Source organism: Tenrec ecaudatus, chromosome 4, assembly GCF_050624435.1.
Source record: "Tenrec ecaudatus isolate mTenEca1 chromosome 4, mTenEca1.hap1, whole genome shotgun sequence".
Lineage (NCBI taxonomy): Eukaryota > Metazoa > Chordata > Mammalia > Afrosoricida > Tenrecidae > Tenrec > Tenrec ecaudatus.
In genome coordinates this window covers 106171962-106199150 of record NC_134533.1, presented here as the reverse complement: position 1 = coordinate 106199150, position 27189 = coordinate 106171962, and positions in this window count along the sequence as shown.

The following is a 27189-nucleotide window of genomic DNA, read 5'->3' as shown; positions in this document are numbered from 1 at the left end:
AGGGTGAAAGGAAAAGGAGAAAGAAAATGGAATGGAAGGAGGGCGGGTGGAAAAGAGGGAGTGGGGAGGTTCCAAAAACATGGTTGCTTTCCAGGAGAGAGTCACTGCCTGATGCTACAGCGGGATCAGCATCGGAAGGCTGCCTCTGACTGCAAGTATTCCATCATCGAAATGAAAGGAGGTTCTCTGTATATCATTTTGAATGGATTGCATCACCTTCTAGTATGAGAGGCTCTTCTGTAATTCACCCATTCTGTTCTTTTACTAAATGTCTGTTGAGCCTGATTCAGATGCTAATATGTTGACACAAAGGAGAGTCTGACCCGGTCACCAGAGGTAGATCATTTGACCACGTATGACACTGACCAGAGGGGTTGAAACAATGACCGCATGCTTACCTCTCTGTAAATATTTAGAAAATAAAAGGTTAGCGCGAGCTGATCCCAGTATCAAGCGCAAACATGGAACATGAAAAATTGGTCAACTTCACCTGCTACCCATGTAGAGTGGATGAAAGTTAACCCGGGATCAGATATGGTTCTCTGTTCTCCATTGCACTGCTGATATCCCCTTTCCCAGGGTGTTGCCAGATCTGTTTACTTGAACATCTTCCTTTTTACATTACCTTGCACTTCTCACTGAGACCCAGGGAATACAAACATGTATTATTAATCACTTCTGACCCCGCCACCTCTACTCTTGGTTTCACGATCAGCTCGGCTAAACATGCCCTCACACTACTGGGTAGTCTTTCGAGAGTCCGGGTACCTCTTTTGCTAATTTTATTTGGATATTGGTGACAAATACATAACAAAATATATACCAAGTGAACCATGTTTACACGTGCCATTCACAATTCAGTGAGGTCAGTGACATTGTAGTGTTGTATAACCATCACTGCTGTCCATTTTCAAATGATTCCACCACCTTTAACAGAAACTTGATATCTCATAAGTATTGATACCTCCTCAGTTCTCCTTTCCACCATTCCTGGTTACCACTGATGAACTTTGCTCTCTTTGTATTTACAAATTCCAGATACTTCATACATGAGCCCATCCACTGTCATTTTGTGACTGACTTATTCCAATCAGTATAATGTTTTTCAAGGTGTATCCCTCTTGTAGCATGCATCATTTCTATTTACAGTTGCATGATCTTTTATTGTATGCATGTACCATTTCTTGACAGTGAGTAGTTCTTCAAACTTTAGTTGCTCGGGCTTTGGGGGAGGAAACAGATATGCTCCATATACTACTTTGTTCTCTCCTCATTACGGTTCTCTTGCTTGTGTTCTTCCATCATGTTTCAAGCTCTCAAAATACAGTTAGTGATCATGTGTTATTTATTAGGCGTGAAGTACTATTATGGATGTTGCCTTAAAAATTCACACTCTTAGTCTAGTAGGGAACATAGGGAGTGATGTGGGGTTAAACAAAGCAAAACATATAAAGCAACCTGACACGTTTGTGGTGTTTGTTTCTTTCCATGGTCTACATGTTCTACGAAGGCTGCGAGCGGAGTAGGTGTGAGCGCAAGAACAAGCCACGGAGAACACCTGCAGCTCTGGCCTAGAGATTCTTCAGCCTCTCTTCATCCCACTGTTCCAGCAAATGGGACAACTTTGGAAGACCAGTGAGCCAGTTAAAGTTTATTGTGCCAACCTGGCCGACAAACACATGTGGAGTTAATTGAAGGGCGGAGGGATAAATGGCTCAGTGAGCCTCGTCTTTCTAGTTCTCAGGTCTCTTGTTTTGTGGTCGGACCAGGGTGCAGCTGCCTTAGCCAGTTCCCTGCTTCAGCTGGCAAGTCTCACTTCCTGCAAGACATCCCTGAGGAGAAGTCACATGGACCTACCCCGATGCAGCCCTGGGTGCTGGAGCAGCCGTGTGGAGACCCCTGCCAGTGCTGAGATGCTTACACGCTCACTGATTAGGCTTTCTTCCTGCAGTTGGCATCATTGTGTGTGTTTTGTGAGATGGAGAACTTTGTGGATTTGTGTCGGACATATGGGCTAATGTTGGACTTGTGGGCTTGGGTAGCACTGGGTTGGGGTGTTTTCTTGATGGGCACTTACCCTTTAGATAAAACTCTCTTATACATGAGTTTCTATGGATTTGTTTCTCTAAAGTACTAACACAGACTAATACAACCAGTGAAGCCAGAGAGATGGGAGGAGCTTAAACTCCTGGATACCAATGTGGAAGATAATCCCACAAGGAATGCTGTCACTCAACTCTGAAGTGAATGAGGAATATAGCATCATTTGGGCAATCCCCTGACAATTTGAGTGTGTCCTTTTCTAGCAGCTAGCAATGTCTTGCCTGTTACAAGAGTAAGTGTGACAAGGGCAGCTGAATGAAGAGACGAATGCTGTTCTTTCCAATCAGAAGGACGAAGTGACCCAGATTTTAGATCCATATTCAAGCAGGTAGAGAAGACAGTATGCTTGAACCATACCAGAAAATAAACAGAGGGCTGAGATATCAGAGTAGAGAGGCACACAGAGCTATAATGTTAAAACATTAGAACTATACTAAGGAATTCATATTTTACCTTAAAATTTTTAGTGAACCAGTAAAGTGAACCACAATGTGAAATACCAGGATCAGATGCGTGATACAGAAATCCCTTCTGTCTGCACTATATAGGATGGATTACAAAGAGACAACATGGTAGCCAGACAGGTATGTTGGGAGATAAATTCTAAAAGCCCTAAGATAGCCATGATAGCCTACCCTTGGAGGACAGCAGTGAGAATGGAGAAAACTAATATACATGGGAATCATTCAAAAGTTAGTTATTGAGACTTCATGACAGACACTAGCTACACTACAGGGACACCAACGGCTGCAGGATCTGTGCCTCACAATCATTCATTATACATTATTGCCAGAGTAGAAGCTAAGCCAGGGATTAACAAAGGACCTATTGTGGGCTTTTTCTCTACCAGGATTTTTTTCTCTACAAACCATACACCCCAATTAGTTATTTTGACCAGAAAATAATTAAAAGAAATTAGGTCACTCTTAGAAGTCCTAAACCCACTAATTCACTGCTGCCAAGTCAATTCCAACTCACCGTGAAATTATATGGGGCCTTTGTGTAAACTTTTTTAACATAGGGGCTCATACAACTCTTATCGTCCATATATATATATATACATCAATTGTATAAAGCACATCTGTACATTCTTTGCCCTAATCATTTTTTTTCTCCTTTTTTTTACATTTTATTAGGGACTCATACAACTCTTATCACAATCCATACATATACATACATCAATTGAATAAAGCACATCCATACATTCCCTGCCCCAATCATTCTCAAAGCATTTGCTCTCTTGCATCAGGTCCTTTTTATTTCCCCTCCCTCCCCGCTCCCCCCTCCCTCATGTGCCCTTGGTAATTTATACATCGTTATTTTGTCATGTCTTGCCCTATCCGGAGTCTCCCTTCCCCCCCTTCTCTGCCGTCCATCTCCCAGGGAGGAGGTCACATGTGGATCCTTGTAATCAGTTCCCCCTTTCAAACCCACTCACCCTCCACTCTCCCAGCATCGCCCCTCACACCCTTGGTCCTGAAGGTATCATCCACCCTGGATTCCCTGTGGCTCCAGCCCTCATGTGTACCAGTGTACAACCTCTGCCCTATCCAGCTCTGCAAGGTAGAATTCGGATCATGGTAGTTGGGGGGAGGAAACATCCAGGATCTGGAGGAAACATCCAGGATCTGGGGGAAAGCTGTGTTCTTCCTCGGTACCACCTCGCACCCTGATTGACCCATCTCCTCTCCTAAACCCCTCTATCTGCACTTCCCCCTTCATTCAATATGGTATGTATATAGATATACATATATACATATATATACATATATACACACATATATATATATACACTTTTTTTTTTCATGATGCCTTATACCTGGTCCCTTTGGCACCTCGTGATCGCACTGGCTGGTGAGCTTCTTCCATGTGGGCTTTTTTGCTTCTGAGCTAGATGGCCGCTTGTTCACCTTCAAGCCTTTAAGACCCCAGACACTATCTCTTTTGATAGCCGGGCACCATCAGCTTTCACCACATTTGCTTATGCACCCATTTGTCTTCAGCGATCCTATCATGGAGGTGTGCAGCCAATGATATTTTTTTTGTTCTTTGATGCTCGATAACTGATCCCTTCGGGACCACTCGATCACACAGGCTGGTGTGCTTCTTTCATGTGGGCTTTTTTGCTTCTGAGCTAGATGGCCGCTTGTTTATCTTAAAGCCTTTAAGACCCCAGTCACTATCTCTTTTGATAGCCGGGCACCATCAGCTTTCTTCACATTTACTTGTTCACCCACTTTGGCTCCAGCCGTTGTGTCAGGAGAGTGAGCATCATAGAGTTCCAATTTAATAAAAGGTATTCATGCATTGAGGGAGTGTTTGAGTAGAGGCCCAAGGTCCTTCCACCACCTTAATACTTAACTGATATAGACACATAGATCTATTTCCCTATCCTCCTATATATATATTTGCATGTACATGTCTTTGTTTAGACCTCCATAAATGCCCTTTGACTCCTATTTCCTCCATCTCCCTTGACTTTCCTCCTGCCCTACTACCATGCTTCATCACCACCTGGGCAAGAGTATACCTCTTCTCTACACAACCTTACCCTTGATCATTCCCCAACAGGCCTGCCACTCCCCCCTCTCTACCATTTTGGGTCCCATGTTGTTCCCTTGTCCCTGTGTTTGTTAACACCACTTCCTTACCCCCTTCACCCCCCCAGCCCAAGTTCCCCCGGAACTGTTGGTCTCGTTGTTTTTCCTCCAGATAGTTCATCCAGCCTGTCCTATTCAGACAGACCTGTGGAGACACTAACATGCACGAAAACAAGAAAGAGGAAAACAAAGCAACAGTATACAACCAGACAACAAAACAACAAAAACAAACCACTGACAAAGAACAAAACAAAACACTTCACAAAAGAAAAGCTTGTAGTTAGTTCAGGGATCATTTGCTGGCCCTTAGGAGTGTTTTCCAGTCCAGTCTGTTGGGGCACCACGCCCTGGCCCCAAAGTCCACTTTCAGCATTCCCTGGGGACCTTGCAACTCCATTCCCTTGCTGTTCCGCTGCACTCCCCCAGTGCTTTGCCTCGGTATGATGGGATCAGGTCAGGTGCAATTCCCACACTGTGTCTCCGGTGCTGTCCCCTGTATCGCCCTTAGTCACTGATTGGCATCATTTCTCATAGTGGGGCCAGCCATGTTGTTCTCTCTGTGGACTGGCTGCTCTACTCAGTAACAACATCCTCACGGGCTGGTGGGCCAGGCTGTGCTCCACTCTCTCCTCCTGCCCCTTCATCTGCTCCCGTGTGCTCTGATCCGATATGTCCATCTCCCGGAGCCGCAGAGTCAATATTGTCCTTTGGAACAAATTCATTTCAGGGGAGGGGCAGGAATCCACTTAATTTATGGTGCTGGGGCCAGCCTCCCAGACCTCTCCACTGGTTCCGTACTCCACGCCAGGATATTGCATTCACACCTAGCGGCACTGGGTTGAAGTCTGGACCCACTTTCCCTGTGGAGATACAAACAATACCCTCCCCTTGGGTGGATTAGTGTCCCATGACCCCACTACCCTTTTCTTCCTTATATTCATCCTTTTGTTTTCCTTTCCCCCCCTCCTCCACCATTGTCTACCATGTGCATCCCTGGTTTTGGTCTGGTCTCTGCCATACTACAGTCTTCACCCCACAAATGTTTGTATACAGTAGCTTTTTCCCTAGGCCCCTTTTGCATTTCTTTCTTTTAATTCTTACCTCAGCGGGCTCATGTTGTATTTGTCCTTTTGTGCCTGACTTACCTCGCTTAGCATGATTTCCTCCAGTTCTTCCCATGCTGCTATGTGCCTCATACGTACATCACTGCTTTTTAGTGATGCGTAGTACTCCGTTGTATGTATATCACCATTTTTTAACCCACTCGTCAGTTGATAGAAATTTGGGTTGCTTCCAACTCCTTGCATTTGTGAACTGTGCCGCAATGAACATTGGAGCACAGATGTCTGGTCTTGGTTTGTTTCTTGCCTCTTCTGGGTATATGCCCAGTAGGGGGATTGCTGGGTCATATGGTAACTCTATTTCCATCTGTTTTAGGTATCCCGATTGATTTCCATAGTGGCTGTACATACTTACAGGTCCACCAGCAGTGGATGAGAGTTCCTGTCTCCCCACAGCCCCTCCGACACTTGTCACTTTCTGATTTTTTGAATTGGGCTCTCTTTGAGGGTGTTAGGTGGTACCTCATTGTTGTTTTAATTTGCATTTCTCTTATGGCTAAAAATCAGGAACATTTTCTCATATGTTCGTTGGCCATTTGGATTTCTGCCCCTGTGAAATTTCTGTTCAAGTCCTTTTCCCACCTTTCAAGTGAGCTATTGGTTTTTTTTCTTTTTGGAAGCTAGCAGGGTATTGAAGATTTTAGTAATAAGGCCTTTGTCTGATGTGTCATTGCTAAATATGTTTTCCCAGTCTGTGGACTCTCTTATTACTCTCTTGGTGAATTCCTTAGATGTACACAAGTGTTTTATCTTCAGTATATCCCATTTGTCAATTTGTGCCTCCTCTGTGTTTGTGTCCTTCCCTATTTCTGATAGCCTGTGTATTCCCTGCGCCAAAGTTCTCAAGTTGGTCCCAATTCCCTCATTGATGGCCCTAATAGTTTGGGGTTTAGCTTCAAGGTCTGTTTTCTCTTTGTTGTGCTCTGGGTGAGGTTGTTCTATGTGTTGTTCTTCTGCCCATACTGAGTCGGCGAGGATCTTTTGTAAGGCTGGGTTTGTTGTAACGTACTTTTTGAGTTTTTCCTTGTCTGGGAAGACTTTTACTTCTCCATTGATCTTGATCGATAATTTGGCTGGGTAGAGTATTCTTGGATTTGTGTTGTTTTCCTTCAAGTTTTGGAATATATTGCTCCATTCTCTCCTTTTCATAGTTGCTGCTGATAGGTCTGAGCATATCCTTATGTGGAAACCTTTAAATGTGATTGCTTGCTTTTCCCTAGCTGCTCTCATGATTTTCTCCTTTTCCTCAAAGTTGGATAGTTTAACTATCATGTGCCTTTGTGATTTCTTCTTGGAGTCCAGTCGTGCTGGTGTTCTTTCAGCCTCCTGGATGGTTACTTGGTTTTCATTCATTAGGCTGGGGAAGTTTTCCTCCAAGAATTCTCTCGCTATTGTTGCAGATGAATTCTTTGTTGTGTCTTCCCCCGGTAGGCCAATAATTCTAATGTTGTTCCGCTTCATAGCATCAGACATAGCTCTTAGGTTTTCTTCGGCTTCTCTGATGCTCTTATTAGATTTTTGTTCACGTTTATTAAAGTCTGCTTGGCTGTCCTCCAAAACACTGATGCAGTTCTCTGATTCCTCAGATTGATTCTCAAGGAACATGATTCTGCTATTGTTTTTCGTTATCTCCTCCTTAAGCTCCTGTATTTCCCTTTGGTGTATGTCTTTTATCTCCTCTATCTTTTCATCCTTTTTCTGTATTGTTTCCCTCATATCTTGCATGGCTCCAAGCAGCATTCTGAGAGTTTCTTTGTATGGCATCTCAATGTCTGCTTCTTCTATGTATGTTGCTATGTTAAGGACGTCTTCTGCCTTTGTCTTCTGTTTCTCCTGTTTTTTCGTTGAGGTCGTTGGGGCTGATGGCTCTTTGCGTTGACTTGTTTTTGAGGGACCAGGTGCCATTTTCTAGTCTCTCTCTGGAAGATTTATAGGAATGCTTCTTCGAACTGCCTACAGCTGATTGTGCTAAGGGATTAACCTACCACTTTATCTTTCTGTGGCTTCCCTATCAGGGTAGTGCCCCAGATGGCAGGTCGGCTGCCTGCCCCAGTGTTGCAGAGGCTGGGCTGAGATTCCTGCTATTGGTTTGAATATTGATAAGTGTTGGCTGAGATGCCTTATGTCCCCCCAGGTACACTGGCAGGAACTCCCTGCTGAAAAGTCCGAGGAGTATCCCCTGGAGAGCAAGCAGGCCTTACCCTAGCCTTGAGCTATCTATGCAGGGTGGAGCTCACCTAGCTGGGTGTGACCCAAGCGCAAATGCCCTAGGGCAATGGGAGTACCCGTAAGTCCACAATGGAGGATGAGAGAGCAGGGCAGGAACAAGGGGGGGAGAAAAATCAAAAAGTGAGACTAGACTGTGCATGGGTACAGGGAAGCTAGGCAAGCAAAAGAAACTATGTAGCTAAGTCCCACTCCCTGCCTGTGGACCTGCAAGGGCTTACTCCCTGCCCCAAGTCCCAGCAGTAGTCCGCAGCTGAGCCCCAAGAAGAGACGCAGAAAGCTGCTGAGCAGCCCCCAGAGAAGTGGGGGGACAGAGAGCAGAGATGTTAACAGACGCTGCAGTGTAGCTGAAGCTTGATCCCTGCCTATGGAGCTGTGTTGGGTTTAGTCCCTGCTCAGACCACGCGGCACGGCTGTGGCTGTGCCTTGAAAAAGCCCCTGCGCAGCCCTCCAAGGCTGTATTGGAATATAGAGCAGAGACACAAACAGAAGCAACAATGTAGCTGAACCCCTATCCCTGCCAGTGGAGCCGCAAGCATCCTGTCCCTGCCCTGAGGCAGGTAGGGGAAAACTGTGGCTGTGCTGAGACTAAGCCCTGCTACAGGCTCCAAATGGTCCCCGGTTTGGGCAGATCCAGGAGCTGGGCTAGGGTCGAGCCCCAGCCGGCTTCCACTGAGGTAAGCCAAAAGCCCCCAGCCCCTCAAAACCCCATGGATCTGTGCCTACTTATCTTTATGATGCACCTCCTGCGATCCAGTGGCATTGAATTTCACTCTGAGCAACTCTCCTGGGCTGGATTCTGCGGAGTCCCTCTGGTATGTGTCACTCCTTCGCCATCTTCCTGGAAGTCCTGAGTGTGTAAACCTTTATGGGACCAAACAGGCTCAAACTTTCTCCTACAGAGCAACTAGAGTGTTTAACAACTGACTTTGCAGTTATCACCACAAGGCTTAATCTAAAGCGCTACCAGGCCTCAAATAGAACACAAGGTCTGCAACCAAGAGCAACGTTAGAATCACACCGTAGAGTAGTTTCCTTGTAAACACCATCACCTCTACTGCTGGTGTCAGGCCCAAGAGTGCCCTTTCAGAATAGCCAAGGCTGGTATCTTTCAAAGCTCTCACACCACTACTTGGGTAATCAGATAAAACCGCCTCCACCGTTGCTTCAGTAGTTTTCCCCAAGCTCCCATCCCCTTCATTGCACAACTTTCATTTTAAGGTTTGGCAAGGTGCTCGATAAGTTTGGGTCTTCTTTTGATTAAGATACTCTAATAATTCACAAGTAGCAAAGCCATATGCATACACCTTGTTACAAAGGAAACTGGGAACATTTTACTTTTTTAAATTCTATGTTGAAAGTTGAAAACTGACAAAGCACCCAAAACAAAAAAAATCATATCAATGGGAATGAGGGGGATTGTGGAGTGGAGACCCAAAGCCCATCTGTAGACAATTGGATATCCCCTTATAGAAGAGTCACAAGGAAGAGACAAGCCAGTCAGGGTACAGTAGTACCCACAACACATACAATTTTCCTCTAGTTCTTTAATGCTTCCGCCCCACCCCCACTATCATGGTACCAATTCTACCTTACAAATCCAGCTAGATCAGAGCATGTACACAAGTACAGATGAGAGCTGGAAACACAGGGAATCCAGGACAGATAAACCTCTCAGGACCAATAATGAGAGTAGCAATATGAGAAGGAGAAGAGAAAGGTGCAGGGAGAAAGGGGAAACTGACCACAGTGCTCAACATATAGCCCCCTCCCAGGGGGGATAGACAACAGGAAAGTGGGTGAAGGGAGACATCGATCGGTGCAAGACATAAAAAAGTAATAACAATTTATAAATCATCAAGGGTTCAGGAGGGAGGGAGGGTGTGGGAGGGAACGAGGGGAGATAAGGAACTGAAACCAAGGGCTCAAGTAGAAAGAAAATGTTTTGAGAATAATGATGAAAACATATGTACAAATGTGCTTGGCACAATGGATGGATGGATGGATGGATGGATGGATTGCAATAAGAGCTGTAGGAACTCCCAATAAAATAATTTTTAAACAACAAAAGAAAACTGACAAGGTAGGAAACTCCTCAAACCTAGAATAAAGTTCAAAGACATTGGGTGGTCAAGAAGAATGATATATGTTTACCTGATGACTTTTAAGGGATAATTGCGGCTAACACCTTAATTAATTTGTATAAAAACAGACACTCAGAAAGGTCAGGGCACAATGGTAATATCTCAAAAACAATCAAAAAGTGTTCCGACCCACGGGAACTTCAACGCGGACCCTGGAGGAGGGAGTCTCATTTATTGAGTAAAAGGCTACAGCTTATATAGGCCAGGGAAAGGGAAACAAGCCACAGGTGTTTTCCTGAGAACAATGACCGCAGAAAAAACAGTTCCTGTGGAAAGTTACAGAGCTCAGGCAATAAATATCAAGACAATGGCCGGGCCTCATGGCTCCTGACAGGTAAAGCCAAGAGAGATCCCTTCGGGAACTGCGTCTGTCTTAGGTTGTCAGGCATCAAGAGTCATCCTTACCCGTCATTGATCAATGGAATGCTTTCATAAAATAAGAGCAAACCAATGTCTGTCTTAGGTTGGTATGTCTTGTGCCGATCTTACCCGTCATTGACTGTCCAGTTCAGCACACAAGGGCAGGGGGTCTTATCATAACTACTCGTATGAGCCACCCTGTTCGCACATCTCAAGGCGGTGGTAATGGACCTGTACAGGCTTTGCCTGGATGGCCTCAATCTGTTGCTTGATAAATGCCATGAGCTTGTAAAACACCACAGGTCCCAGTGAGAGCAAGAGTAATATGCTAACCAAGGGGCCCTAAAGTGGTAAGAGATAGGGTAAAAGCCTGTTCAGCCTGGTCCAACGTGGGTTGGCAGACAACTCTCAAGAAACTCCGATTTCCACAACAAGTAATCTCTTCCGGACAAACACGTTTGAGCCAGCTGTTACCAGTCTCCTGCCCAAAACACATTCTCTCCTATCGCGGCTTCTACTAACTCCATAGTAAAATGAGCCACAGGACCATATTTAGAACAAGCAGATCTTAAATCTTTTATAGTTTTGAATGGAATGGGGAGAACATTCTCCCCTGCCCTTGAACATTTTGTGCTCTAACTGGATAACATCCTGGAATTCCTAAATTTACTCCCTGTTCTGTTGCTAGTGATTCATACTCTTGCTCCCAGGCTAATGCCTTTGTTTCATCCCAGCAGGACGCCTGATTCTCCTGCACCAGGTTTCAAATTCCTAAGGCCTTATCATGATAATGTACTGACCCACCCTCTAACTGCTACGCTTAGCTAAGGAGTTCCTCCTGCTCACTTTCAAAGCCCTCAAGGTTACTTTTAGTGGCTTCAGCTGTGGCAGGACCTTTACTTTCAATTTCGTTTGATCATGCAAATGAATTATTCTCTCCCCGAGTCCCTCATGCCTAGGATCCAGCCTATCCCTAACTAAATTCCACAGACTAAATGTGTCTCTGGGAACCTTACTAGGTCCATTAGCAGTATAGTGATCTTTTAACTGTTTCTCTACTTTTGCCCAGTTACAGTATTTACAGTCCGGTCCTTGGGAAACCAAGGACATATTTTAACCACAAAAATCTGAAAACTTCTCTAATCTTTAGTAGCTTATATTTTTTTCTCTAGCTTTTAACATATTTTGAAGCATATTTACATACATACATTTAATAGAAATCTGTCCCATAACTTGTTACTCCCAACTTTTTACCACTTACTCTTAATTTTTCTGTAAAGATTCACAGCCATGCTCAGTGGTGTCCGTCATGAGATCCTCTGTTTTCAATCACAACTTTTAACCTTTACTCCCCATGACTTTAAAGCCTCTTTCAATTGTTTCACATAAATCTGATGCTTGCTTAAATCTTAACCCATATTCAAGCACTCTTACTCACCTTCAGTCTCCGCGCGGCAGGTTCCCGCTAAGGCCAAAGGAATTTTTCTTTCACTTTAACTCGCAGGCCTCCTTCTGCTCTATCTTCCTCACTATATATCTCCCGTCTCCCGTATTCGAGCCCCACGTTGAGCGCCAGATGTCCCGACCCACGGGAACTTCAATGCGGACCCTGGAGGAGGGAGTGGGAATTGGGGGGACAAGAGACACGAGAAATGAAGACAAGACAAGAGCCTGATCAAGTTTCATTCATTGAGTAAAAGGCTACAGCTTATATAGGCCAGGGAAAGGGAAACAAGCCGCAGGTGTTTCCCTGAGAACCATAAATGGGGGAAGCAAGCCGCAGGTGTTTCCCTGAGATCAATGACCGCAAAACAAACAGTTCCTGTGTGTGGAATGTTACAGAGCTCAGGAAATAAAGATCAAGACAATGGCCGGGCCTCATGGCTCCGGACAGGCAACATTATGGCCGGGCCTCATGGCTCCCGACAAAATACTAAGCAGGGGTGACCACTATCAAGGCAGAAATCTACTTACCTGCCTCAAGATATAGGAAGGAAGGTTTCTTTTTATTTGATAAATGCAATTCTCAAAAGGTTTCTGTTTTTCAAAAGCTCATAAAGAACTTTGCAAGACTGCCGATCAAAATCCTATGGAGGACTCTTTCATTAAGTAAACAATTATTTCTTAATGTGTTTGTAACCCACAATAGACTTATTTGGTTTCCTCGAAGTAGGACACAAGGTATTCAATAAATAAAGTAGCCAGTAAGGAATAGTGCTTATTAATGATGCAAGGAGTATCTAACGAAGGATAATGTGTCTGTTGCTGAAATCTATGACCTGGTAACATAAGGAGGTCATATGAGGTACCTCTGGAAGCGTGCAAAGGGTCACAAAGGCCCCAGGATGGCTATTTGTTGGGAAAGGGAACAATCTCATCCAAACTGAGCAATTACAACCTACAGGTACAGCTCCTGACAAAAATCAATGCTCAGGTTACTGAACTAGTCAACAATTAAGTCACGTCAACACTTCTGTTGTCCCTTCTACAAACAAAACATTGGACCAGAAAGCTACTGTTGGAAGACAGTGAGAACAGCTCTTTCCCTTCAGGGACTCGCACTTTAATGAAGGCAGATGGTTTGTGAACAACGATCATAATACGTGGCAGAGTCAAGTGCCTTGATAGGTCAACAGGTGAAAACAAGAAATTTTGGAGCTATCAGAGAGGAGGTGGCATCTGAGCCTGGTTTAAAAATATGAGAGAAAGTTGGATGGGCAACTCTAACCACAGCCACAAAAATCCATGTCAGAATAGCAGAGCGCAGGCCTGCATGAAGATGGCCAGGAGGTCTGCGTCCCTAGCACTGCTGTGCCAGGGACTGGTGGGCGATGATGTGTGTGCTTAGAAAGGTAGGTCAGGAATAGATATTGGAGGACATATTTGTTAATGGAAGGGAGAGTTGGGATGCGGAGTTCACAGATGTACAGGAGAAGCTACAGAAATGTGTGGTTACCCTTGCCGTCAATATCATACCATGGACATTTTTTTCTCTAAAGCAAGGGGAATTATCAAATCATTTTTGTGTCAGAGGTGATGTAGATGTTGGTTAAACATGAGAGAGAAGAACAGTAAGAGGGACCATTATAAATGCTCCAGGAAAATCAGCCCCTGCATTGGGGCAGAAGCAATGAGAGTAGAGATGAAAATCCAAAACCAGACTCACAGCCATTTAGTCAATACTGACTCACAGTGACAGGGTAGAATGACCCTTGTGAGTTTCTGAGACTAATTATCCTTCCTTTTTTTTCAAAACCACTTCATTGGGAGTGAATACAGATATATCATTCCACAGCTCAATCACACCAAACATTATTGAAAATTGCTACCATATTCCATTTCAAAACCTTCTCTTCCTTCAGGCACTCCTTGATAGCATCCCGTAGCCCACACCCCCTTCACTGGACCTCCTAGGAACCCTTATTCTAATGGTTGTCTTTAGGGGTTCATCAATCTTGGGTTTCATACACAGAAAAAATAGAAAAACATGTAACAAAAAGTCACCACAGTTTACTCCCTGTGATTAAACCCATTGAAGATAAACCCCAATATGAAAAGAAAAATCACAGGAAATGTTGAAAACCAGATCAGGCCCACCATGTACCAGGTGTTGAGACTTTAACCGTTCAAGTCAGGTTCATCCTTTTGATCTCCTATGGTCATCTCTCCAATACATTCTCTTTGGTAACCAGTTTCTTCCCATCCCCCCATTATGGAGAGAAGGAACTCACCAGAGCTTACTGCCTGTGTAGACCTCATATATGTCTGCATGATCAATTTAGTGACATGGATTACAGTCTTCGATTTTTTAATACTATTCTCACCCTCCTTTTCAGAGTGATGGTTCATTCATTCACATAAACTCACTACCCACGGAAGTTCCTATCTAATCTTTCATTTGCTTTTGTCAATTTGATCTCATATACATAGTTCTTAACGCAGCATAATGTCCAAGGCAGATCTTTTATTTTTTTCAACTAGTTAAGCTAAACTACCACTTTAAGAAAACTTTAGAAAATAGTTTTGCTTTAAGGTTTAAAAGTAACCTCGGGCAGTAATTTCAGAGTTTTATCTAATTCCCAGAGTCAGTCCCCAAATCACTAAAATATATAGCAAAAGAAATGAGAATATAAAAATGTTATGCTAGAAAATACCTAATGCAAAAGAAGGCATATGGGAAGCATTGAGAATTAAAAATGTATGACATGCAGAAAGCAAATAGTAAAATGGAAGAAGCCTGTCCTTCTTTATCTCAATGAAGTTTTAATACGCTCTCCAAGAAGTCTAGTTTTAGCCACTTGACAATGTACCATAGGTCAAAGGGTCAGATTTAGCAGCAAACTCCCTACATGACCTAAATTGGGAGCCAGCAGGACTACTTGCCCAAAGGTGGATTTCCCACCTGTCAGTCACCACTAACTAAAATGTTGCATTTGGATTCACTTGTTTGGATCTTAGAGACTACTTTTGGTTCCAGCGGTTCTCAACTATAACCCAAATGCCTTTGCAAAAGGAGATTCGTTAAAATTTAATCCGTTCCCACTCAACTATATCCTTCTTAACAGAACATCACTTTATCCCACTTTCTTTGCCCCTTCCATTATCTACATGGAAGTCAGTCTTTGTTAGCCACTGCTCTCCAATCTGATTACTGATCTCCTCAAGGGCAGAGACAATGTTTTATTCATCTTTGGGGTCTCAGCAACTAAACCCTGCCTTGTATGATGATTAATGGGTCTCGGGTGCCAGTTTTTTGTTTTTGTTTTACTTATGAGCTAGGAGATCTCAGACAAAGTCATTTAACCTCCAAAGTTTCACTATCTCTAACCTTATCTATAAAATGAAAGCATTATAAACTGCCTTTCAAGCTACTGGGAAGCTTGTTTCCGAGAATACTGCGTAAACTGTAAATCACTGTGCAAATAAAAATCAATATTTGCAAGAGGCAAGCATAGTTCTTTGCAAGCAAGCCTGTGCTGGGAGTCTCTGGGTTATGCCAGTGGTTCCTGTGCATGACTGCAAACCAAAAGGCTGGAGGTTCGGGTACCTCAAGAGTGCCTTGGAAGGAAAGCCCGGGCATCAACTCCAACAACTCAGTTGCTGAAAACTCCGTGGTGCACTGTTGTACTCTGACGCACATGAGGGTCCCCATGACTCCATAGCAACTCAACAACTGGTTTTGTAGATCCATGTCAACAGACTCAAGGAGCCAGCATGCAGCTCCTCTCTAAAGGGGCCAGGGAAGTAGGACCTGAAGTTCAGCAGCTTAAGGCCCTTGCCCAACTTCTCCACCAATCTCTGCCTCCCTGGGCTGCATCTGCAAATTTTCCTGGTCAGAATTCACTATTCATATGTCAGCTGTGCGGCCCAATTGCAGCCTGTTATTTTCAGCTGCTGGTTTTCCTTGTTTATCCAGGTTTCTTCATCTGCTTCTCTTTGAATTTGTTATCTAAATATATATCTGCTGAGATTGAATTATTTTTACTTCTTTTCCTTCCAGCTCCTTGGCCAAGTTTGAAAGCTGCCTCTCGAAGCAGTCAGTTTATAAGTGGGTGATTTGGGAACATCTTTAAGCAAAGCTCAGTCTCATTATTTTTATCAACCCCCTCATCCCTTTCCTCTCTCCTCCTCAAGAAACACCGACTCCCTTAAACACATGCACTGGGTAAGGGGGCGCTGAGATATTAGGAAGGAAATCTCAGAAAATGTGTTTGGCCGATTATCCGCAAGAGCAGATGGCAAGTCTGCAGGAAAGAATACCTGGTCACAAGGGTGGCTCCACCCCCAAAGAACAAATGCAAATACTTGAGAGCAGTGTCCTTTGGAGAACTACTTGAAGTTTGAGACTATGAGAGAATGATAGGGAAGATGGTTAACTCTTCACACATTATACGGGGATTTAAGACAGCTTTAATCCACAGTCCCGCCGTCCTTCCTTAGGAGAGTCTACAAACTCCAGGAAGGCAGCAATCGGGGGTGTTATGGATTACATTTGCCCCCCAAAGTCAGTTTTGTAAGCCCTAATGTCTATGGCTGGGGTTATAATCCCATTTGAGAGTAGTTGGTCTTTGCTATGTGAATGAGAAAAGATGAGGTTAGGCTGGATCACAAGTCAAGGAATATATAAAATAGATTAAACAATATAAAATAGATTAAACAAGCAAACAAAGGAAGGAGAGATGGGAGAAGACAGATGTCAAGACACATGAACATCACCTAAGGGGAGAAGCTCAAGAAGAACCAGGACGTTCCTCTTGAACCAACAGAAAGAAACAGCCTTCCCCTCAGCAGGGGCAGGGACCTTTTATTCTGCTAAAGGCCATTTGGGTATTTCTCACATCGTGTAAGGGCCATCCTGGTCATTGAATTAACTCACCCATTCTGCGATGGCTTCTCTATGGGGAGCCCTGTGATAGTTGCTGATCTACCTTCACAGACCGTATGTAGCCTGAGGCTGAACGGTCCCCACCCCTTCAGCACTGGCACAGGATGTCTAGCCTCCTTCGAGGAAATACATTTCTGTTTGTTAAAACTGCCCATTGATGATATTTCTATTATAGCAACCCTAAATAACTGAGATGCAATTTGGTACCAGAAGAATGGGGTCCTGTTCTAATAGACGTAGACCAAATGCATTGCCCTGCAGTCCGTTCTGACTCATGGAAACCCTGTAGGAACAGGGTAGAGCTGCCCCTCTGTGCTTCTGAAACCATAACTCTGTGGTGATAAAACGCCTTATCTTAACTCCTGCTGAGTGGCTGGTGGTTTCAAACTGCTAACCTTGTGGTTAGCAGCCCAACACATAACCATTCCTTCTCCTCTCAGGGACACCTACAATGTGGATACAGGATTGGATAATGGGAAGAGCCTGGAAGAGTCTTAAGGTGCCTAATAATAAAAACCCAATTGTCTTGAAGAGACTGTTGGTAGCATTGTGGACATGGAAGGAGATCCTCATGAAAACTCACTGGTACAGATAAGAGCTAGAAACACAGGGAATCCAGGACAGAAAAAACCCTCAGGACCAATAATGAGAGTACTGGTACCAGAAGGGGAAGGGGAAGGTTAGGGGGAAAGGGGAACCAATCACAAGGATCTCCATTTAACCCCCTCCCTGGGGGATGGACAATAGAAAAGTGGGTGAAGAGAGATGTCAGAGAGTGTAAGGCATGACAAAATAATAATAATATATGAATTATCAAGGGTTCGTGAGGGAGGGAGAGTCAGGGGCGGGGGATGAGGAGCTGATACCAAGAGCTCAAGTAGAAAGAAAATGTTTTGAAAAGGATGATGGCAATAAATGTACAGATGTGCTTGACACAATAGATAGATTGTGATAAGAGTTGTACAAGGCCCCAATAAAATGATTAAAAATAAAAATAAAAATTCCAAAGGAAGTTAGGAGAGCTACAGAACAAGCATCTTTCTGCTGAGAATATATATATGTATATATATATATATACATATATATGTATATATATACATATATGGCACAAACCACAGCATGCTGCTAGAGACATGAACTATGCTTCTGAAGAGGCTCAGAGAGACACTGGACAATGACAGAAGGTTGGGGCTTCCCGCACAGTGAGAAGGAACTTGATGGAGTGTGTTCCCATGTTTGGTGGAAGGTCGAGCCCGTAAAGGATGAACTTGGATCTTTAGTTGGGCAAGATTTTAAAGGAGCCACGTGGTTTCTCTAAGCCACTCAGACTCAAGTGGGAAGAAATGGAATAGACTTCAAAAAACGAGTTCCATAAAAGGAAAAGAGAATTTAAAGATTTGGAAAAGTCCGTTGTACAAACTACAAGGGGGAGTTCACAACGCTCTTGGGAAATTTTTGTTATCTTTTCATTACGTTTTTACATGAACTCTTTGGAACCCTCAGAAAGACATTTACCATTCACCAGATAATGTGGCTGTATGATCTCATGATTCCACTTGTGTCTCATGGAGCTACCAAGTGCCATGACAGAAAGTCCTTGAGCGTAGACTGACGGGCACAGAGAACAGTGCGAGGGAGAAAAAGAATGTGCTCTGCTTCTTGAAATTCCACAGGCAAGAAATAGTCCAAAGGAGTTACATCAGTTGTTCTCCAACAAGAAGAAAAGGACCATTCTTTTGTTTTTAATCATTTTATTTGGGGCTCTTAGAACTCTTATCACAATCCTTCCTTCCATGCATTGGGTCAAGCACAGTTGTACATTTGTTGCCATCATCCTTTTCAAAACATTTTTTTTTCTACTTGAGCCCTTGGTTTCAGCTCCTCTCTTTTTCCCCTCTCTCCTCCACCCTGGCCTCCCTCATGGGCCCTTGATAATTTATAAAGCATTGTTATTATTTTATATGTTACACTGACCAATGTCTCCCTTCACCCACTTTTCTGTTGTCTGTTCCCCTGGGAGGTGGTTGTATGTCAAGCATTGTGATCGGTTGCCCTTTCTTCTCCACCTTCCCTTTCCCCTCCTGGTATTGCTACTCTCATTATTGGTCCTGAGGGGTTTATCTGTTCTGGATTCCCTGTGCTTCCATCTTTCATCTGTACCAGTGTACAAGCTGTGGTCTAGCTGGGTTTGTAAGGTAGAATTGGCGTCATGATATTGGGCGGGGGGCAGGGGGAAGTATTAAAGAACTAGAGGAAAGTTGTTATGTTTCATCAGTGCTATACTGCACCCTAATTGTTTTGTCTCTTCCTTGTGACCCTTCTGTAAGGGGATGTCCAATTGTCTACAGATGGTCTATGGGTCTCCAGTGCACCCTCCTCCTCATCCACATTGATATGATGTCTTGTTCTGGCTCTTTGATGCCTGATGCCTGATCCCATCAACACCTCATGATCACACAGGCTGGTGTGCTTCTTCCATGTGGACCTTTTTTTGCTTCTCAGTTAAATGCCCACTTGTTTTTCTTCAAGCTTTTAAGACCCCCAGACACTATGTCTTTTGATAGCTGAGCACCATCAGCTTTCTTTACATTTGCTTATGCACCTGCTTTGTCTTCAGTGATCATGTGGGGAAGGTGAGCATCATAGAATGTCAGGTTATTAGAACAAAGTGTTCTTGTATTGAGGGAGTACTTGAGTAGAGGCCCAATGGCCACCTGCTACCTTAATACTTAACATACACATAGATGTACATAGATATATTTCCCTAATGTAATATATACATATATTTACATGTGTACATGTCTGTATATAGACCTCTATGAATGCCAGAAAGGACCATTCTTACAGGTACTTAGAGATCAGCAGAATTGTTGGAAGGAGTATGGGAAGTAGGGTCTTCTCGGTTTCCAAAGGTAAGGTCACATATTCTTCATAGGTTTAAAAGAGTCAGATCTTTGCCAATTTGGTTCTGGACTGTGAGACTGTTATTAAGGTATACCAGGGGGATGGAGCATATACTCAAGACTGAGGGGATGGGTTGCCCTTCCCAAGGTCAGAAGAACAGGGCCTTTGAGGGATGATGGGGTGGAGCCACAACTCACATGGACTGGGTAATGGGGCTGCCAAAGCAACGGTGCAGACTAGCTGTCCCAGTGGGATGGAAAAGCAGTCATGAAGCTGATGGCAAGTGGGTCTCACCCAGAATCCAGACCGGGCGGCCACCCTGAATCTGAAGGGCAAACATTGCTGAGGGCACAGAGGATTATTTTCAAGTTTGGAGAGCAAATGTACCATTCTACTGAGTTCTGACTTGCTAGGTGCTTTATCCTACCCTCTCTCAAATTTCTCCCGTTAAAAAAAAATCATTTTATTGGTGGCTCATACAATTCTTATCACAATCCATATATCCATCCATTGTGTCAAGCAATTTGTACAGTTGTTGCCATCATCATTCTCAAAACATTTGCTTTCTACTTGAGCCCTTAATATTGGCTCTTCATTTTCCCCCTCCCTCATGAACCCTTAATAATTCATAAATTATTATTATTATTTTGTCATATGTTATACTGTCTGATGTCTCCCCCCGCCCTCTTCTCTGCTGTCCATCCCCCAGGGAGGAGACTATACGTAGATTCTTGTGATCAATTCCCCCTTTCCACCCCACATTCTCTCTACCCTCCAGGCATCACCACTCTTACCACTGGTCCTGAAGAGCTTGTTCCATAATTGTAGTTTGTAAACAGATCATTTGTATTCTAGATTTCACAGTTCACAGATGAAGACATATTTTGCCCCAAGAAGAAATACACATAACGTTGCCTCCATATTTAATTTAGATAATTCAGATAATGAGATTTTGGATTTACGACTTTCAGGACAATGCAATGGGATAAACGTACTCTGCGTGTGAGAAGGATATGAAGTTTTGAAGGGCAAAGGGAGCGAATGATACAAATTTGTGTCTCCCTAAAATGTGTGCTGTAAATCTAAATCTCTACGCCTATGATTATAGTCCCATGGGATTACATAGGGAATAACTTGTCTTTGCTATGTCAATGAGATAGGATTGGTATAGGATGTGTCTCAAATCAATCTCTTTTGAGATATAAAAGAGAATAAACAAGAAGTAACCGAAGATGAGATGGGAGAAGAGAGATGGTAAGCCAACTTGAAGATCACCAGGAGGAGAAGCTCAAGGGATAAAGAACCTGCTTCCAGAGCCACTGTGAAATTAAACTGCTAATCTCCTGTCAGAAACTAAATTTCTATTCGTTAGGGCCACCCACTTGTGATATTTCTTTTATAGCAGTGCCAGATAACTAAGGCAGGTGGCCACATCCTAGCTCAAGTTAGCTCTCTGCCATCTGTTAGCGTTTATTTGGGTCAGTGATGGTTAAGAATTTAAAAAGTTAGAGGAAAAATTGCCTCGCTTGACTTGAGACTTCCCCTCTTTTTCCCAATTAAAGAATCACGTGTGATGCCTCACCAGTCTTTCTACCCAAGTCCTGAACAAAGCTCTCTAACTATTCAAATTTAAGAACCCTAAGGGTTGTCTACATTAAGGGTAGGAAAGGTTTTTGGTTGCTGTTATTTGTGTTAAGTTTGACCATACATCTACAAAAACTACTTATTGCACAAGCAAAACTAGACCAGTGAAGTATGTTTTTCAGGACAAAGCACGTGGATCTAAAATAAGGAATCCAGAAGAATAAACTGGTGAGAAGCGAGGAAATCTGTCTCAGAAATAGCCATCCAGTAAGTGAGCACTTATTAGCCCCTGAAAGTTGACCGAGGGCTGAAAACTAGCAAGTCCCTAGGTCCATCTGCATGAGATCACAGGCATCTCTCTACAACTGGGAGGCTAACAGATCCTCTGCTTTAGTTTTAGTGTGAAGAGAGTTTATTTAAGCAAGTGAAAAAATTGCCCATACCATGCACATATTTTAACTAACAAAAGCAACTGCATTCCAGAAATATAAGACCGAGTTTGAAATCCTGCATATATATATATATATATATATATATATCCACACACACACAGAGAAGTAAAAGGAAGAATTAAAACAGAATGGAGAAAGAAAGACTCGTGGCATTAAGCGCCTGCTCTGTGACACTGGGCATGTTACCGAACAACTGCAAACCTCAGTTTTCTTATCTTAAAAAAAAAGGAAAGAAAGAAAAATAAGACCATTAGTGCAAAACATTGCGAAGATTAATGGTATGATGGTATTTATAAAGCATCTGGTACCTGGGAGAAGGGCAATAGGCGATAATGATAGTAATCATGACGGATGACGACACTGACAGGAAGAAGAAAAGGAGCGGAGGTGAAGCACAGAAAGAGAGGGAAATCAATCGAATTTCACTCCTTAGAAAGAGAGGGAATGACAACATTAACGCAAGTCAATCTTATATAAAGAGAGAGGGCAAGATAGAAGACAGAATTCAATTTATTTCCAGCTAACAGGAAATGATTTTTAAATGCCCAAAAGCGATGAATGCTTTACACATTGAACAATACTGTTCTTGGTTCCTGAGAATACCCTGGAATGTAAAATTTCTTTTTTATAAAGCAAGTTTTTTCTGCTTTATTAAGAATTTCTACTCTTCGGGGCTTAATGCAACTATCTCTATATATGGATAGTACCCTAGTGGCATAGTGGATTGTGTATTGGGCTGTGGACCAGAAGGTTAGCAGTTCAAAACCATCAGCAGCTCCATAGGAGGAAGACAGGGTTTTCTACTCCTGAAAATAGTTACAGTTTCAGAAACCAAAAGGGACAGTTTTGCTCTGGTCTATAGGGTCACTGTTAGTCAAACAGACATGATGGCAGTTGAAAAAGAGGGAGAGAGAGATTGATCACCAAAAACAGCTAATGAGAACACATGTGTGTAAGACTTTGAACTAACTGTCAATTCCAAATGGACCTCACTGCCACCAGGCTTATGCCAACTTAGCAATTCTATAGGGCAGGATAGAGGTTCTGAGACTATAACTCTTCATGGAAGAAAACCCCATCTTTCTACCCATCTTTCTCTGGCAGAGTGACTGAAGGTTGTGACCTTGAGGTTAGCAGCCCAACTCATAAGCACTGCGCCCTGCAAGCTCCTTGAATGAAATGTTAAGTATCCAAAAAGGAATAAACAGAAAAAAAAAAGAACCTAGAAAGGGGAAGATGAATTGATATACTCCTGAATATAATGAAAGGTGGTGGGCATCACAACAACACAACCTAAAATAACAAAGGGAACACAGATAAATCAGCACTTGACATTCACTGGTGGACCTGGAAGAGCCCTATTAGCTTACTAAGTTACTGGTTGAGCTGCTAACTACAACGTTAGGAATTCAAACTCCTAGAGAGAAATACGAGGCTTTCTCTTCCCATAGAGTCCCAATCTCAGAAACCAGAAGGGCAGTTCTGTCCAGTCCTATAGAGTCTCTCGGAGTCTGAATTAATTTGATGGCAGTGGGTTTGAGTTTGGTGCACCTGGAAGATGCTCTGGTGGTTCTGTGGTCTAAGGATGAGACCACTAATCTAGTGAATCCTAAGGCCAGGATTCAAGCCCACCAGCCATCCAGTGGGAGAAAGACGAGGCTGTCTGCTTCTATAAAGATTCACAACCTGGGAAACCTTATGTGTTGGCCTAAAAGAACAACCAGCCTGTGGATGTCCTGCATTTTAGCAAATCACGACCAGGTAGGAGAGGGGAGATGGATTTGCAGTAGAGAACTCATGTGAAACTTTTAGATGATTATACTTGTAGTGTTTTCTGGAGTCATAGTTATATGGAATCAGCTGTCACAAACCAAAGAACAAGTTCACTACCACTAAGTAGATTTCAACTCATAGAGACTCTATATGACAGAGTACAACTGCCCCTGGGGGTCTCAGAGACTCTAAATCTTCTTTTTATAAAAAATCATCTTATTAGGGGCTCATACAGCTCTTATCACAATCCATACATTGTGTCAAGCACATTTGCATATATGTTGCCGTCATCATTTTCAAAACCTTTTCTTTCTATTTGAGCCCCTGGTATCAACTCTTTTTCTCTCCCTCCCCTCCCTCCCTCATCAACCCTTTACTGTTGTCCATCCCACTGGGAGAGGGTTATATGTAGATCATTGTGATCAGTTCCCCCTTTTTCCTTCCATCTTCCCCTTCCCCTCCTGGAATTGCTACCCTCATTATTGGTCTTGAGGGGGTTATATGTCCTGGATTCCCTGTGTTTCCAGATCTTATCTGTACCTGTACATGCTTTGAATTTGTAAGTAATAATTGGGGTCATGCTAGTTGGAGGAAGGAAGCATTAAAGAACTAGAGGAAAGTTGTATATTTCATTGGTGCTATGCTGCACCTGACTAGGTCCTCTCTTCCTTGGGATGCTTTTGTGAGGGGAAGTCTAATTGTCTACAGATGGGCTTAGGGTATTCACTCCATGCTCCCCCTCATTCACATTGATAAGAGTTTTTGTTCTGGGTCTTTGTGTCTCACCTGACCCCACCACACCCTGGCGAAACACTAAAGGTATGTGACAGAGCAGCAAGGGGAGCAAAGCAATGAAGTCCCCAGGGACTTTGGAGCCAGGACTTGGCAGCCCATCAGACTCAACCAGAAAATATTCCTAAAGGTCAAGAAACAATTTATAGGCTTTTCTTTTTTTGTCATTGTTTTGTTTTGATCTGTCTTGTTTTTGTGATTATTATTGTCTCTGCATTTCTATCTAGATAAGTTGGCGGGGTAAACAATTTTGAGGAGATATAAACTGGATTGACAGCTCTGCAAGGGGGCACAGGAGGGAAAAGAAGGGGGTGTCAACCAACCCAGGGACAAGGGAACAACAGTGACCTGAAAGCAATGGCGAGGAGGGCATGGAATGCCTGATGGGGCTGGATCAAGGGCAGTGTAGCCAAGAGGAATTACTGAAACCTTAATGAAGGCTGAACATGATAGTGGGACAAGAGGAAAGTAAAAGGAAATAGAGGAAAGAACTAGGAGGCAAAGGACATTTATAGAGGTCTAAATGCAGGCATGTACATGTGTAAATATATTTATATATAACAATAGGGAAATCGATCTATGTACATATCTTTATATGTTAAATATTAAGATAACAGACGGACATTTGGCCTCTACTCAAGTACTCTCTCAATGCAAGAACACTTTGTTCTTATAACTCAGCATTCTGTGATCGCTGATATGATCGCTGAAGACAAAGCAGGTGCATAAGCAAAAGTGGTGAAAAAAGCTGATGATGCCTGGCTATCAAAAGATATAACATCTTGGGTCTTAAAGGCTTGAAGGTAAACAAGCGGCCATCTAGCTGAGAAGCAAAAAATCCTACAGGGAAGAAAAACCTTGTCTTTCTCCCACAGAGCTAGCTAGTGGGTTCAAACTGCTGACCTTGCAGTTAGCAGCCAAATACATTACCACTAGGCCACCAGAGTTCATGGCTAATCTGACTTCCTGACTTTTCACTTAGCAAGCAGCCTAACACCTAAACAACTGTCCCAGCAGGGGTCCTCAGCACAGTGGTTCTCAAACTCCTAATGCTGCAACCCTTTAATACAAGTCCTCATGTTGTGGTAACTCCCCAACAAAAAAAAATATTTTTGTTGCTACTTCATAACTGTAATTTTGCTACTGTTATGAATCAGGCAACCCCTTTGAAAGGGTCGTTCAACCTCCAATGGGGTTGTGACCTACAGGTTGAGAATTACTGCCTTAGCAGCTGCCATAAGAAAAGAAAACAGATCATTGTTTCTAGACATCAAAAAAGGACACAGAAGGTAAAAATATTTTTTGTTGTTCTTTTAAATGTATATTCACAAGTCCCACATGGGGCAGGATGATGGGTGTGCCTACTGGGTTGTGAGATGCTCAGCACTCAGATTTACAAATGTGTGTTACAATTTTCCAGTGCTGTGATCTCTGAGGTGTTACTAGCAGCCTGCCTAGTTTTGAGGTGTGTGTGTGTGGGGGGGGGGCTTCTTGGTGAAACCATATTGCAAACGTAGTATTCACAAAAAGTCTGGAGATTTTATAGTGAAGAGTCGGTGTGATGCCAAAGCCACGGCTGTAAGCGGGTGGGCAGGGCAGAGGAGCACATCTCTTCATCAGAATTCGCTCTATTTTAGGCAGGGATTGGACTGCAGCCTATTGGTCCATAGAAGAACTTTGGCTCACGCCGATTGTGAGCACACACAGGTGGGACGGGAAGGGCATGGGTTGGATTCTATGCTATTTGCATAATTAGTCAATATGCATTGTGCTCCTACAATGTGTAAGATGCTTAGTTTGCTCATCAGAGAATTCAAGCTAACCAAATACCCAGGAAATAGAACATTAAATCAAATTTAATAAAGGTGGTCATCTCAGTGTACTAGAAAGGCCACTAGAATCATAATCAAGAGACCCTGGTTTATGTTATGTTATGAAATCCATACTTATTTTCTGTATGACCTATTATACAACTCATTACACCTCATTTTCACCTATAAAATAAAGGAGTAAATAAATTACGGATCGAAAATAGATTTCATGTTAGGGGTTGGCTCTAATCAATTGGGAGTGACCTCTAGGAGCAGGGTGCTGTTGTGGATTCTGAAACTGGGCTCAATGAGAGACAAAAAGGTGCCATTTTTAAAATCAATGATTGTCTCAGGTATGGAAGGGGAGGAAATCAGAGGAAGAAAGCCATACATGTATCATCCATGATACATGATCATTAAGTTACCTTCCAACTTTATATTGGAAAAGGCTGATTCATTTTCAATTGACTCAATACATTTATTGCATGACATTGCAACCTGCACTGGGCTATCGTGAACTCTATGATACAGATAATGCCTATATGTCTCCAAGGAAAACAAGCTAATATAATTGTTATTCAAATGCGTGACCAACTGCTAAAGCCAATGATGAAGAAATCGAATAATTCTACCAATTTCTTGTATCTGAAATTGAACAACCATGTACTCAAAGATGCATTGACAATTTCTGGTGAATGGAATGCAAAAGTTGACAACAAAGAGGGAAAATGGGGAGTTTGGAAATGCTGCCTTGGTATAGAAAGGAAATTCGAGAGCACATGATAGAATTATGCAAGACTCCAAATTTTTACATTGCAAGTACCTTTCTTCAACAGCATAAATGATGAGTATACATTTGGACCTCACCAGATGGAATGCACAACAATCAAATTGATGACAAATGAAGGAAAACCTTCATAGCACAATAGGCTTG